Source organism: Procambarus clarkii, chromosome 55 (assembly GCF_040958095.1).
Source record: "Procambarus clarkii isolate CNS0578487 chromosome 55, FALCON_Pclarkii_2.0, whole genome shotgun sequence".
Taxonomy (NCBI): Eukaryota; Metazoa; Arthropoda; class Malacostraca; order Decapoda; family Cambaridae; genus Procambarus; species Procambarus clarkii.
Genome location: NC_091204.1, coordinates 25,476,941 through 25,494,104, shown reverse-complemented (window position 1 = coordinate 25,494,104; position 17,164 = coordinate 25,476,941).

Sequence of the window (17,164 nt, the reverse complement as noted above, 5' to 3'; positions counted from 1 at the left end):
AAAGATTTAAGACAGTGGAATTTTGCCAGTTTCCCAGCCATATTTGTGTGTCCTTAAATGAACGTGCGGACTCTGTCATTAAGGAGGCTATCTGCACTTGCCCCATCTCCCTTAAAGGTGTTCCTTATACTGACTTCTACCCAGTTATTCATTCCTCCATCCTTACCCATTGGCAGGATTGTTGGTCTTCTGTTACTCGTGACAAACTGCATACTCTTGAAGGTAGTGTGTCCCCATGGCCCTCCTCCCATCACCATAATTGGTGGTGAGAAATGGCTCTGACGAGATTACGTATTAGCCATAAACGTTTAATTCATAGGCACTTAATGGAGCGCCGCCCTGCTCTTTATTTTCCAAACTGCATTGTCCCTCTTATGGTCGTGCATATCCTTGTTGAATGTCCAGACTTCCAGGGGGTGTGTGTGTCTTGTTTCCTGACTGTCCCTCGTGGTCACTTGTTCCTCGATAGAATCCTTGATGAATCAGATACCTTTGATATTGTCTGCCTTATGCACTTTTGTTTTCGAATTGGCATCCTTAGTGATATTTACCATTTTTTTTTATATCCCACACAGTTGATGGTGCTTCGTAGCCTTCCGGGCTTGGTGCCCTCTTTTGATAATTACTTGCGTACTCTTTCTCATCTACATTAATGACATTCCGAATGCCTCTCAATACCTCAAGCCAGTTTTATTTGCTGTTTACACAACCCTCATTTTCTCCAATCCTAAGAATTGGCAATATCCAGATTGATAATAAAGTAGATGGTAAATTCCATGATGTTCTCATTGATAAAAAGCTGAATTTCCAGTGCCACATACAAATTATAGCTAAAAAATATTTTAAAATCACTTGGCATTCTTTTCTAAATCAGATATTATGTACGTCACCCTCTACCTTGGTAAAGCTTTATTGGCCTCTCGTCTTTCCTTATCACAATTTTGGTATCATTGCCTGGGGTTCTCCCTAAATTATCTATGATCTCTAATTACTCAAGACAAATCATCAATTAGAACAATAACAAACTGAAGCCACAGACACCATTCTGCCCCTTTCCCCCTTTCTTAAATCTATATCATTGAATATTTTAGATATTAAGTCTAAGTCACTTCACACCTGTCAAGTGCACTATATATATATATATATATATATATATATATATATATATATATATATATATATATATATATATATATATATATATATATATATATATTAGTATATTTTGGTAGCAGTCTTTCCTGTAGACATATTTTATTAAATATGACCGAAAAAGTAAGATTAATAATTCTAACACGAATTTTCTCAATCTTTCGTACATTATGCTTCACTGTTGGAGGTAAATCAAAAATCACTTCTCCAAAATTCATTTTTATTTCTAGTCTGACGCGACACGGGCGCGTTTCGTAAAACTTATTACATTTTCAAAGACTTCACAAATACACAACTGATTAGAACTTGCGTTTCCCTGATTTTATATCTACATTTGAGTGAGGTGGGAAGGGTGATGTGGCATTACATTTGAGTGAGGTGGGAAGGATGATGTGGCATTAGAGGATATTAATAGGGTATTAAAAGTATCAACACAAGACAGAACACGAAACAATGGATATTGAATAGAAGTGTTTGTAGAAAGCCTATTGGTCCATATTTCTTGATGCTTCTATATTGGAGCGGAGTCTTGAGGTGGGTAGAATATAGTTGTGCAATAATTGGCTGTTGATTGCTGGTGTTGACTTCTTGATGTGTAGTGCCTCGCAAACGTCAAGCCGCCTGCTATCGCTGTATCTATCGATGATTTCTGTGTTGTTTACTAGGATTTCTCTGGCGATGGTTTGGTTATGGGAAGAGATTATATGTTCCTTAATGGAGCCCTGTTGTTTATGCATCGTTAAACGCCTAGAAAGAGATGTTGTTGTCTTGCCTATATACTGGGTTTTTTGGAGCTTACAGTCCCCAAGTGGGCATTTGAAGGCATAGACGACGTTAGTCTCTTTTAAAGCGTTCTGTTTCGTGTCTGGAGAGTTTCTCATGAGTAGGCTGGCCGTTTTTCTGGTTTTATAGTAAATCGTCAGTTGTATCCTCTGATTTTTGTCTGTAGGGATAACGTTTCTATTAACAATATCTTTCAGGACCCTTTCCTCTGTTTTATGAGCTGTGGAAAAGAAGTTCCTGTAAAATAGTCTAATAGGGGGTATAGGTGTTGTGTTAGTTGTCTCTTCGGAGGTTGCATGGCTTTTCACTTTCCTTCTTATGATGTCTTCGATGAAACCATTGGAGAAGCCGTTATTGACTAGAACCTGCCTTACCCTACAGAGTTCTTCGTCGACTTGCTTCCATTCTGAGCTGTGGCTGAGAGCACGGTCGACGTATGCGTTAACAACACTCCTCTTGTACCTGTCAGGGCAGTCGCTGTTGGCATTTAATAAGTTTTACGAAACGCGCCCGTGTCGCGTCAGACTAGAAATAAAAATGAATTTTGGAGAAGTGATTTTTGATTTACCTCCAACAGTGAAGCATAATGTACGAAAGATTGAGAAAATTCGTGTTAGAATTATTAATCTTACTTTTTCGGTCATATTTAATAAAATATATATATATATATATATATATATATATATATATATATATATATATATATATATATACATATATGCAATTGACGATCACAAAACACTGATCATTTTATGCGGAAAATCCACAGAGAAATATGAAATGAGGTGAACGTTTCGGCATGTTAAAGCCTTTGTCAACACCAGACTGACTAAGGAGAATGGAGAAGGGGGAGGATATATAGGCCGACACCTGACCAACCCATCCCTAGGGTTGGTCAGGTGTAAATAACCAAAAACAGGTATGGCTTAACTTAGAATGGTCAAAGAGGATTAAGCGGTCAGAGAATAAGGATGAAAGATTAAAGAAAAGCCTCATGAACACACAATATATGAATATACAATTATAATGAGACATTGTAAGCCTCTCTATCAGAGTTGTTTCTTAAACTGTTGTGCAATATTATAACTTAAAAATGGATCAAGTTTGTACATTCCAGTACTAACATTAAGAAGATTTGGACACTGATTAGAGCAGACTCAATCAAATTCCGTTCCACGAAATCCCCACAATTGGTAATGCTTTTTGCCCCATTCCAGTTAATATTGTGATCGCATAAACTCGTATGTAGATACAATGCATTAGACGTTTGGGCAGTTCTATATATATATATATATATATATATATATATATATATATATATATATATATATATATATATATATATATATATATATAATTATATATATATATATATATATATATATATATATATATATATATATATATATATGAAACACTGAACTGCAATGCTAAACCTGTTCTTTAATACATGGTAGGGGGCTGTAGCAGAATCTTTGAAATCCACACTAGAAACAAATATTTATTTGATATTCCAAGAGTGCGACTTAGCCAAAGTGGAAATATTCCACAAATCAAGAGTCCCAAAATGTAAAATGTTCTTCCCAATAACATCAAAGACTGTCCCTCTCTCAACCAGTTTAAGAGAGAAACTAAGTACTACCTAATAAATGCCATGTAACCTACCTTACCTACTGATTGTCAACCTATGTCTTGCTATTTTTAAACAATAATGAATAATGACTGAACTTTTAATACTGCTATATGCCAAGTAAACAAAAAAAGCTACCATGTTCATTTAGTTAAAATTACCATCGGCTGTTCTGTTGCAGTTTTGCTGTTCTGTTCAACATGTAATTATTGTCATTCTTTTTATTTTTTCCTACTTTTGTTCAACTTTTGCTTTTCATCTCAATTATTTTTAGCAATTAATTTTAAGTGTTTATCCACAGCATGTCTGAAACACTGTGCATATTAGTGGCTTTAGGCATAGTATATTCTTGCTTTATCTAGAAATCCAACATTGTGCTTGTAACCCAATTTCTATGTACGTTTCTCAAAAAAACATTATCATCTTTAGCATTATCATTATGTTAAACAGGAATAACTTATGGAATAGTATAGTGAAAGGATAGAAGAGTTGGGAATATAATATGTGATTTTTTAGAATATACCAACAGTTTGAGACTTTGCCTGTGTACTGTATGTGAATGTTCAAATTTAGTCTCTTGTTTATGTATAGGCCAAGGAACTTTTTCATCTTTTTAATGGTAATGTTGACATTATCTATTTGAAGGTGAATTTCATTTGATAATTTACTTCCAAATACAATGTAATAGGTCTTCTCTATATTTAGTTTGTTGGTTGACATCCAACCACATCCAGTTTGTTTCAATTTGTTGTTTACAATATTACTTATTGTGTGTTGCATTGGAGTTTGAATAGATGAAGGCAGTATCGCCAGCAAATAGTATTGGTTTAAGGATGTTAGAGACATTTGGTAAATCATTGATGTATATAAGCAATAGGAGAGGTTCTAAGATGCTGCCCTGTGGCACTCCTACGGTTACAGTAGAGATGTGGGGGGGGGGTTATGTCATTAATGGCTACATATTGGTGTCTATCATTAAGATATGATAGAATATAGTTATCAGGAAGGCCTCAGATTCTGTAATGATTAAGTTTAAGTAAGAGGTAGGTATGGCTTACAGTATCAAAGCCTGACTGTCAATTATATTAACCTGAATCTGGCAGTTATATTACCCTGAGACTGGCAATTATAAAACTCATATACCTGTATATATATATAAAAATAGCATAAATATGTTAATTACATTATCTTGAATTGGGCACCCCCTCCCCGCTCAGCTCGTTGTCGCCGTGTGGGGGCTTCGTGGGCGGCTGCCGGAGTGTGATGCTCCTTAGGACAGTCCTCTGTCCTTTTCTAGCCTTGTGCTCCTGCTGCCGTCCTCTCCAATTCTGCTGGGCACCTTTTCCTTTTCCTTCTGTTTCGTTTTTCTCCCCCCTCTTCTCCTATCTGCTTGCCGTTTCCTGCCGACCTTTTGCTCATTCTGGTTCTTCCATGGACTTCTTCTATTTTGACGCCCGGGTGCTTGAGGAGGCATACTCATGCACCCGTAGAACTGCAGTACCCGACGTCGAGAGCGAGGGGAACCTTTTATTGTCAATCCCCACTTCGTCACTGAACCCGATCTCGACAGACTGTCGGTTTCTTAAGGTGGCGTTTGTGGGGCGTATACTCACGACGCACCCCTAGGAGGCCCCGACAAGATCGGCGATAGCTTCTTGTTGGGTGTCCTGCCTCTAATTGTGGCTCCATGGTGGGTGTGGGGGCACATTCGTGAGTGAATTCTTCTTTTCGTCAAGATGAAAACCCCTGTTTTGGCTGCTTCTGGCTTACCTTCTCAGGCTCGTGGGGTGGGCGACCAAGCCCCCGAGTCGGTCCGTATTGGAAGACCGGGCTCTGTAGCCTCCGCTGCATTGGGCCCCGACCTTGCTCCTCCTTTGGCCTCTCTGACTCCTTCCCCTGGCTCCCCTCCCTCCTCTGTGGTTGGGTCGAGCCCCAAGCCCCCAATGGTGACTCCCTCGTCCCCTGGCGCGGCTCCTTCTCTAGTTGTAACTACTTCGCCTTTTAACCCCTCTCTCTCTGGGGGTTCTCACCGCCGTCCTCGTCACGGCCGCCCTCGCTCGATTCCTTCCAGTTCTGCTACCTATCAAGCCTTGTTTGGTCCCGCTTCGTGGGCCAAATATTTTGATCTCCTCCCTTTTGATTCTGCGCCTCCTGACGATTTCTCCCTTCATCGACATCTCATTGATTCCGTGGATGCCTCCATTACTTTCAACCCCACTCGTCTCGGTACACGTGTCGTTGCTGCTCCTTCTCAGGATGCTGCTTCCCGCTTGGCTGCCTTATCCTTCCTTGGCGAGACCCCCGTTCGGGTCTCGAAGAACGCTCAGTTGAATGCCAGTGTTGGCACTATTTTGCTCCCGCCCCATGTTGCGACCGGTGTTCGGGACCTGCGCGACTGCCACGACGATATTCGACATATCCTCGCTGCCCAGGGCCATTCTATTCTCCAGGTGGACACGTTTACTCGTCCCCCTCGTGGTAGTCGCCGTCAACCCCTCCGGGTTGTGAAGATTACCTTTGATGGTAGGACCCTTCCACCCTCTGTCATTCTTGCTGGTGCCAGGTGCTCTGTCCAGGAGTACATTCCTTCTCCTCGGCTCTGCAACAAGTGCTGGAGGTTTGGGCATGGTGCCCTCCGCTGCTCCGGGACTGTCTCTCTCTGTCCTTTGTGTGGTGGCGAAGGTCACTCTAAGTCGGAGTGCACTTCTCCCCAGGCTCGTTGCCTCAACTGCGGTGAGGCCCATCCTACCTTCTCCCGTGCGTGTGTCCATTACAAGCTTGAGGCAGCCGTCCTCAACCTGAAGCACCGGGAGCGTTTATCTTTTCCTGAGGCGAGGCGCCAGGTTCGCCGGCTCCCGCCTTATGCTAATATCTCTTATGCTCGCGTGTTGCGCTCTTCCTCTCCTCGTCCTTCCCGCCTTCCTCAGACTCACAACCGTTTCCGGGCCTTGGACCCTGATGCGCCCACTGCCCCCTCCTCTGTTCCTTTGGGTTCTCTCCCGAAGGATCCTCCTCCTGGTCCTCTGTCTGGGGTTCCCCTTCCTTCTACCCGGTCTGTCGTGTCTTCTGTGTCTTCTTCCTCGTCCCCCTCCGATCCTCCTTCCCATCCTCTTCCTCCATCTATCGGCTCTCCCCACCGCCTTTCGGTGCGGGCGGATGTCCATCGCTCTCCTAACGGCCGTCGTGTGTGCTCTCGTTCGGCTTCTCCTGTTGAGACACTGGAATCCGTTGCCCGGTACGTAGTTGCTGGGACACCGGTCTCTTTAAGTCAGAAGCGTAAGCCTGGCTCCTCTCCTTCCTCTTCCCCGGCGGGTAAGAAGGCTTCGCTTTCTTCCTCAGCTCCTCCTTCTGGCTATGTTGCTCCTTCCCCTCCCGTTTCAGTGCTTGCGCCCCCTGTTCCTGCTATGGAGGTTTCTTTGGCCCCTGCTTCCCTTTCGGTTGCTGCTCTTGCTGGGGTGCGCTCCCCTCTTTCTACTCCCCCTCCTCCTGCTGCTGTCCTTGACGGCTCCTCTCCGTTGTCTCCTCCTCTTCCTCCTCCTCCTCCTCCTCCTCCGGACCCTGCCCGCCCACCTCTGATCTGTTCTCCCGTTTCCTTCCCTCCGTCTTTGCTCAGTTTACCCATGCCCCCTAACCCTGACTTTGCTGACCCTGATCCCGACCCTGATATTCTTTAACGTGCTCTGTTGCTCTTTCGCCTTTGTTTCTTCCTTGTTCTCTGTTTTTGTCCTTTCTCTTCTCGTCGTTGTCCATTCTTCAATGGAACGTTCGAGGTTATTACGCCAATTTCCTCAAACTCCAACTTCTGATTTCGCGGTTTTCGCCCCCCCTCCAGGAGCCAATGCTTGGTGCTCGTCCTGGTCGTTTTCGTGGCTATTCCTTTCTCTCCCCCCCCCTCAGCCATTGCTGGGGCTTCTAATTCTTCTGCTCTCTTGATTCGGGCTGATGTTCCCTTTGTTCCTTTACTTTTTCCTTCGCCTCTCCATTGTTCTGCTGCTCGTATCTTTGTGGGGAAATGGTACACAGTTTGTTCCATTTATCTCCCCCCGAGTGTCCCGCTCTCTCTTCCTGATTTGAAACACCTCCTGGACTCCTTGCCGGAGCCTGTGCTCCTGCTGGGTGACTTCAATTGTCGTCATTCTCTTTGGGGTGACGTTCTGACGAATACCCGGGGTCGCCTCCTTGAGCCGTTTCTCCTCTCTTCTTCCCTGTCTCTTCTGAATTCTGGTGAGCCCACTCATTTGGACTCTCGGACTCGCACCCTTTCTTGTCTTGATCTTTCTCTCTGCTCTTCTTCTCTTTACTTAGATTTCACGTGGCAGGTTCTTGATGACCTCCATGGAAGTGATCATTTCCCCATCCTAGTTTCCTTTTTCTCTTTTCGCCCTTCCCTCTCTTTCCCTAGGTGGCAGTTTGCTAAGGCAGACTGGACCCTATTTACCCTCAGTGCTGCTCTCCCTGACCTCTCCCTTCTGCCTCTCTCTCGCGCTCTCCTCCTTTTTCATGACACTGTCTTCAACGCTGCCCTCCGCTCTATTCCTCGCTCTTCCTCTCGGGGTCCACGGAAGTGCGTTCCCTGGTGGAATGCGGACTGTGCTCGAGCTGTCCGCTGTAAGCGTGCAGCCTGGAAGAGGCACCGCCGTAGGCAGACGACCGATTCTTTTCTTTTCTTTCGGAAAGCGAGTGCGGTGGCCCGTAGGGCCATCCGTACGGCTAAACGTGAATGTTGGGCATCTTATGTCTCAACAATTACGTCCGAGACCCCTCTGGCCCAGATCTGGAAGCGTATCCGCAAGATAGCGGGTTAGTTCGTTCCCGATGTTTCACCGGTCCTTCACCTCCATGATACTCTTGTGGCGGGCCCGTTGCAGGTCGCTTCCGAACTGGGTTCCCACTTTTCTTCTGTTAGCTCTGGTCTTCATCTTCCCCAATCTTTCCTTCTTCGTAAACCTGTCCTTGAGTCTCGTCCTTTAGATTTCTGCACTCATCTTCAGCTTCCCTATAATGATCCCTTCTCTCACTCTGAACTTCGTTCTGCCCTGGCTCTCTGCGGTTCTACGGCGGCGGGCTCCGATGGTATTCATTATGAGATGCTTCGCCATCTCCCTCCGAGCACGTCTCAGTATTTACTGAGTCTGTATAATCGGATCTGGGAGTCGTCGTCAGTCCCTGAGGACTGGCTCGATGCCGTTGTCCTCCCTGTTCGCAAACCGGGGTCTCTGGGTACTTACCCTAAGGACTTTCGCCCTATTGCTCTCACAAGTTGTGTCTGCAAACTCTTTGAACGTATGGTTAACGTTCGTCTGATGTGGTTCCTGGAACACCATCACCTCCTCTCCCCTTCTCAATTTGGTTTCCGCAAGTGCCAAAGCACGACAGATGTCCTGGTGAACTTGGAGGTCTATATTCGTACTGCTTTTGCTGCGAAGACCTCCGTTGTTGCCGTCCTTTTTAACCTAGAAAAGGCTTACGACACCACTTGGCGTTATCATATCCTATCTCAACTTCATTCTTTTGGCCTTCGTGGTCATCTCCCTCTCTTTCTCCGCAGCTTCCTCTCTCGTCGTTCCTTTCGGGTGCGCCTTGGTACCGCTCTCTCTCCCTCTTTTCAGCAATACGAAGGTGTGCCCCAGGGTAGTGTTCTGAGCACTACTCTTTTTCTTGTTGCCCTCAATGGTCTTCTTTCCTCTCTTCCTTCTGGTGTCTTCTCCGCTCTCTATGTCGATGATCTTACCCTTTGTTGTCAGGGTGATGATTCTCCTCTCCTTCATCGCCGGCTTCAACTTGCAATTGATGCCGTGTTGTCTTGGGCCACAGGTCATGGCTTCAAGTTCTCTACTTCTAAGACTTGTGCCATGACTTTAACGCGGAAACGGGTTGTTCTTCGTCCCTCTTTGTCACTTTATGGTCATCCCCTTGAATACAAAGATTCCTCGAAGCTTTTGGGGTTATTCCTTGACACTCGTTTGTCTTGGTCTCCCCATATCTCTTACCTCCGTGTTGAGTGCTCTAAGGCCCTTACCCTCCTTCGGGTCTTGTCCCATACTTCTTGGGGGGCAGATAGGCGCACTCTCCTTGCTTTACATTCCTCTCTCGTCCTGTCTAAGCTCGATTATGGTTGCCCTGCTTACTCGTCTGCTTCTCCTTCTACTCTTCGCCGTCTTGATGCTTTGCACCATACTGGGTTGCGCCTCAGTTCTGGTGCCTTTCGTTCGACTCCCATCCTTAGCTTATATGTTGACACTGGCTTCCTGTCTCTCCAGGACCGCCGTGATCGCTACTGTCTTCGCTATCGTGCGCGGTCCTTGCAACATCCTTCCTCTCGCCTCTGTCGTGCTTTAACTTTTACCCCTCCTGCGGTTCCTGTTCCTCTTCACCACCTCCCTCTTTCTGTCAGGTTATCTCGCCTACAGGATTCTCTCTCCGTTCGTATTTCTGATGTTTCTCCTCGTGTTGTTCCTTCTTTGCCCCCGTCGAGGGTCCCTCTTCCGCAGTTTTGTACTTCCTTGACCCGATCACTAAAGCTTTTACTCCTCCTACGGTTCTAAAACGCCTTTTCCTCGAGCACTTTTCTTCTCACTCCCGCTCCGTTTCTGTCTTCACCGATGGGTCTAAGTCAGTGGACGGTGTTGGCTACTCTGTTGTTTTTCCTGATCGCACTTATATGTGTCGCTTGCCTCCGGAGACTAGCATCTTTACAGCGGAACTTTATGCTATTCTCTATGCTCTTCGTCTCCTGCTTTCTTGTTGTCAGTCTTCCTTTGTGGTTGTTGTTGACTCTCGTAGTGCCCTTAATGGCTCTCGGGTCCTTTAATCCGGTTCATCCAGTAGTTGTCGAGATCCAGCATTGGCTGTTTCTCGTTCACAGTAAATTTAAGTCGGTTGAGTTTTGTTGGGTTCCCAGCCATATTGGTGTGTCTTTAAATGAGCGTGCGGATGCTGCCGCTAAGGAAGCTGTCCGCTCTTGTCCCATCTCTCGTAATGGCATTCCGTATTCCGACTTTTACCCGGTTATCCATTCCTCAGTCCTTACCCGTTGGCAGGCTTCTTGGTTGTCTGTTACTGGTAACAAGCTACGTACTCTTAAATGTTGTGTTTCCTCGTGGCCGTCCTCCTTCCACCGTAACCGGCGGTGGGAAACAGCTCTGGCGAGGTTGCGTATTGGCCATACTCGCTTAACCCATGGTCACTTGATGGAGCGCTGCCCTGCTCCTTATTGTCCTAGTTGCATTGTCCCTCTTACGGTCGTGCATGTCCTTCTTGAATGTCCTGACTTCCAGGACGAGCGTGTGTCTTGCTTTCCGACCGCCCCTCGCGGTCACCTGTCCCTCGATAGAATTCTTGGTGACTCGGATACTTTTGATATCGTTCGCCTTTCGCGTTTTTGTTCTCGTATTGGCATCCTTGGTGATATTTAGCGCCCTCTGATTATTTTGCGTATTTGATGGTGCTACATAGCCTTCCCGGTTTGGTGCCTTCTTTTGATAATTACTTACTTACTTGAATCGGGCAGTTTTATATTTATATGGATCTAGCAATTCGATATATGTATATATGAATCTGGCAATTCTATATATATATAAGTAGCAAGCAATTATATATATATATATATATATATATATATATATATATATATATATATATATATATATATATATATATATATATATATATATATATATATATATATATATATATATATATATATACAGTACTGTATATGAATCTGGCAATAATATTAGCCTGATTCTGATATTTGTATTATCTTGTATCTGGTATTTTATAAACCAAAACTTTGCATATATGTGAATGACTCCAGAATTTGTATTATAATGCAGAGTATTTCATCGAAGGCTTAATTACTAATATTTATTTCATTTGTTTACAGATGCCTTAATCTGACAATTTATTAATATAAAAGAATGTCTGCTTTTAAATTAGTGATTTAAAAAATTTGATGTAAAGTCCTTAGTTTGAATATTGTTTCATTGATAAGTATATTTATGATCATTATTGGCCTGTATTATGAGGTGTAGGAGTAACCTATATGGTTTTCATTGGTCGTTTAATTTCTTGTCTTGATGGATGTGAATGATGTTTAATTATTATTTATTTAGGCTCTATTATTAGTTCAGATTATTTATAGATAGAATAATGTGCAATAGATGGCTCTTAAAACCTGTTAATTATTATATTATTATTACTTGACAATTGTCTCAACATTCCAATTTACTGTCCTCTTACTATAAGTGTTGTTTTAATTAGCACATAAATGATCTTCACGTAATATGGTTTATTTACCCCCATGACAATGCTTCAGTATTTGTAAAGTTATAATTCCCGGTTATTAAGGTAATTAGAGAAATAACAAACCCTGAATATATGAACGTTAAAAGCATTTTGGTATGTGTAAAATATTCTTGTTTTGCAAGAACACTGGCTTACATCTTATGAATATCAAAACCACTTCAAATTTATTGATAGTTCTTTTTCCACTGCCAGTATTGACATGTCTATTGACTGGTCAGGTCCTGGAAGACCCTATGATGCTGCTGCTATCCTGGGCATAACAATATGCAATGTAAAGTTGAGGTTGTCAATATTGTATCAGGGCTCACTCCTGCTATACTTGTGTCCTATAGTTATCTGGAGATGATTTCGGGGCTTATCGTCCCCCACGGCCCGGTCCTCGACCAGGCCTCCTTTTTGTTACACAATCCCAAGGAAGCAGCCTGTAGCAGCTGTCTATCTCTCAGGTACATATTTACTGCTAGGTGAACAGACTCATCAGGATGAAAGAAACTCTGCCCATTTGTTTTCGTCTCCACCAAGGATCGAACCCGGAACCTCAGGACTACGAATCCGATGTGTTGTCCACTCAGATGTCAGGCCCCTTTGCTCAGGGGCCTGAAAGGTGCTCAGCAGTATTTGATTATGTGTGTGTGTATATGCATGGTTTCCACAAGCAATATTAACTGTGCAGATGAGTATGGAAATATATGATCAGAAATATATCAATTGACTAATTTGTATCATAATGCTGAACTCATGGGTGGTAGGTGATTTTTAACACTGATTTTACCCGCTAAGATGTATACTTAAATTTGTTTAATGAATTCATGGATGCTGAAAATTTACATTATCCTGCTATTAATGATTTATTTACTATTACTATAGCTTTATGTCATGAGATAGGAATGGAAGGTCTCATATTGATCATTTTCTTATTGATGATATAACTGGTCACACCTTTAAGTATAAGGCTGTCAGTGATGACAACCTGTCCTGGTATCATCCTGCCATGGCCACCTCCAATATACCTCACTCACAAGTTGCTGCTGCCAAAGATAACATAAACCTCCCTAGAACACACCTAAACGTAGGAAGGCCACTCTTGCTGACCTGGATAAGTTTAAATGCCAGCTTAACGAATACTCAAATAACAAGTGATGCAATTGCTTGCAATATTATTCAGTGCAATTTGCATCAGAACAATCTCAAGGACTTTTTCACATCTGTAGTTTCAGTGCTAGATAGGGCAGGGGAAGAGAGTATTTATCTTATAACCAATTAAAGAAGTATTATGCCTGGTTGGAATAATCATGTTAGGGAATTTCAAAATAGATCTACCTTTTGGCATTACCCACGTAAAGATGCAGGGGGCCCCAGAGACGGTTGGTGGCCCCAGCTCAGGTGTGGCACCAGGGCTCAATATCATCAAGAAAGTGGATTAAGAAAGAGAAAGATAATATTGTGAGATCAAAAGTAGCCGATAATCTTTCAAGGAAAAAGTTTTATGATTTTTTAGGTGAAATTAGAAAAAAAGGATCATGCAGAGGAGTAACAAAAGATATAGATGATTTCTCTAGGGCCCATTAATATATGAAATGGTTTAAAAGACAAATCTTTAACATTGTAGAACACTGCGAGGTGCAGGACAGATGAGACTGAAACTGACCTAATTACAGCTGTATGTGAAGCCTGTATGCACCCTGCCCCCCCCCCCCTAATGTTAAACACCTGCACTCTGTAACCCATGTAATGCTTGAGAAAACTTAGAAAGCTAACCAATAGGAATTATGATATTTTACATAATTATGATATACTACAGTATATAATATATACTATTATAGTATATATAATGTATAATAATATATAATTATTATGATATATATTATTGCATTTTATTTATTATTTTTGTATGCAAGGGTTCTTTCATTCTTGTACAGCCAATAGCATGCATAGCGTTATGGGTGAATGTCTATGTGTCTTACAGGCACACTCTCCCATGGTACATCACCACCATGTGTCTTACAGGCACACTCTCCCATGGTACATCACCACCATGTGTCTTACAGGCACACTCTCCCATGGTACATCACCACCATGTGTCTTACAGGCACACTCTCCCATGGTACATCACCACCATGTGTCTTACAGGCACACTCTCCCATGGTACATCACCACCATGTGTCTTACCAGGCACACTCTCCCATGGTACATCACCACCATGTGTCTTACAGGCACACACTCCCATGGTACATCACCACCATGTGTCTTACAGGCACACTCTCCCATGGTACATCACCACCATGTGTCTTACAGGCACACTCTCCCATGGTACATCACCACCATGTGTCTTACAGGCACACTCTCCCATGGTACATCACCACCATGTGACTTACAGGCACACTCTCCCATGGTACATCACCACCATGTGTCTTACTGGTGAACACATCTAGGTGAGCACATCCAGGTGAACACATCAAGGTGAACACATCTAGGTGAGCACATCTAGGTGAGCACATCTAGGTGAGCACATCTATGTGAACACATCTAGGTGAGCACATCTAGGTGAGCACATCTAGGTGAGCACATCTAGGTGAGCACATCTAGGTGAGTACATCTAGGTGAGCACATCTATGAGAACACATCTAGGTGAGCACCTCTAGGTGAGTACATCTAGATGAGCACATCTATGTGAACACATCTAGGTGAGCACATCTAGGTGAGCACATAAACTATGCCTATAAACTTACTGTTTATAGGCATAGATGATCACCTAGATGTGCTCACCTAGATGTGCTCACCTAGATGTGCTCACCTAGACGTGATCACATATCATACCACGGTCGTCTGTAGTGATTATTTAGTGTCAGAGTGGTTGACAAATGGAATACATTAGGAAGTAATTTGGTGGAGGCAAACTCCATACACAGTTTCAAGTGTAGATATGATAGAGCCCAATAGGCTCAGGAACCTGTACACTACCGCAAGCACAAATAGGTGAGTACCTTCATGTGCTCATTTAGTTGTTCTCACTCTAATTATCAGTCTTTCATCTTGTTTATTACTTAAGTATTACTGATACCTTAAGCTGATTTTGAAATGTTCATGTTTGTTTTAGTAATGATCGCAAGGTAGGAACCCCAGTTGAAAGATTAGAGAAGACAGGTATACATCAGTATATATGACGAATACATTAGGTTAAGATTTTTCTTTTATTTAGCATACAATGGCATTTTGTGAGTGTTGCAACACAGAAATGAGGAGTTGTGAGTGTTGTAACACAGAAAAACATTTTGGAACACTCACTGATATTATGGAAATTATGTGGTTGCAATAAGGTATTCCTGACTGGTGAAACACTCACAACACGTTATTCCTGTGTTGTAACGTTGCACATATACCTATAACACCTATAACATGTTATTAGTATGTTGCAGTACTCCCAACACATTGTTCTGCGGTATAACAATCGCAATATGGTATTTTCTTGACATATTCACAGTACGTCATTTCTGAGTTGCAAGGCTCACAACACGCTATTTATTTTCGCAACACTCACACTACGTTGTTGCTGTGTTGCAACACTCATACTACGTTGTTGCTGTGTTGCAACACTCACACTACGTTGTTGCTGTATTGCAACACTCACACTACGTTGTTGCTGTGTTGCAACACTCACACTACGTTGTTGCTGTGTTGCAACACTCACACTACGTTGTTACTGTGTTGCAACACTCACACTACGTTGTTGCTGTGTTGCAATACTCACACTACGTTGTTGCTGTGTTGCAACACTCACAACACGTTGTTGCTGTGTTGCAACACTCACACTACGTTGTTGCTGTGTTGCAACACTCACACTACGTTGTTGCTGTGTTGCAACACTCACACTACGTTGTTACTGTGTTGCAACACTCACACTACGTTGTTGCTGTGTTGCAACACTCACACTACGGTGTTGCTATGTTGCAACACTCACACTACGGTGTTGCTGTCTTGCAACACTCACACTACGTTGTTGCTGTGTTGCAACACTCACACTACGTTTTTGCTGTGTTGCAACACTCACACTACGTTGTTACTGTCTTGCAACACTCACACTACGTTGTTGCTGTGTTGCAACACTCACAACACGTTGTTGCTGTGTTGCAACACTCACACTACGTTGTTGCTGTGTTGCAACACTCACAACACGTTGTTGCTGTGTTGCAACACTCACAACACGTTGTTGCTGTGTTGCAACACTCACACTACGTTGTTGCTGTGTTGCAACACTCACAACACGTTGTTGGTGTGTTGCAACACTCACACTACATTGTTGCTGTGTTGTTGGAACACTTACAACACGTTGTTGTTGTGTTGCAACACTCACTCTACATAGTTGCTGTGTTGCAACACTCACACTACGTTGTTACTGTGTTGCAAAACTCACAACACGTTGTTGCTGTGTTGCAACACTCACACTACGTTGTTGCTGTGTTGCAACACTCACACTACGTTGTTACTGTGTTGCAACACTCACAACACGTTGTTGCTGTGTTGCAGCACTCACACTACATTGTTGCTGTGTTGCAACACTCACACTACGTTGTTGCTGTGTTGCAACACTCACACTACGTTGTTGCTGTGTTGCAACACTCACACTACATTGTTGCTGTGTTGCAACACTCACACTACATTGTTGCTGTGTTGCAACACTCACACTACGTTGTTGCTGTGTTGCAACACTCACAACACGTTGTTGGTGTGTTGCAACACTCACACTACGTTGTTACTGTGTTGCAACACTCACACTATGTTGTTGCTGTGTTGCAACACTCACACTACATTGTTGCTGTGTTGTTGGAACACTCACAACACGTTGTTGTTGTGTTGCAACACTCACACTACATTGTTGCTGTGTTGCAACACTCACACTACATTGTTGCTGTGTTGCAACACTCACAACACGTTGTTGCTGTGTTGCAACACTCACACTACATTGTTGCTGTGTTGCAACAGTCACACTACGTTGTTGCTGTGTTGCAACACTCACACTACGTTGTTACTGTGTTGCAACACTCACACTACGTTGTTGCTGTGTTGCAACACTCACACTACATTGTTGCTGTGTTGCAACACCCACACTACGTTGTTGCTGTGTTGCAACACTCACACTACGTTGTTACTGTGTTGCAACACTCACACTACGTTGTTGCTGTGTTGCAACACTCACAACACGTTGTTGCTGTGTTGCAACACTCACACTACATTGTTGCTGTGTTGCAACAGTCACACTACGTTGTTGCTGTGTTGCAACACTCACACTACGTT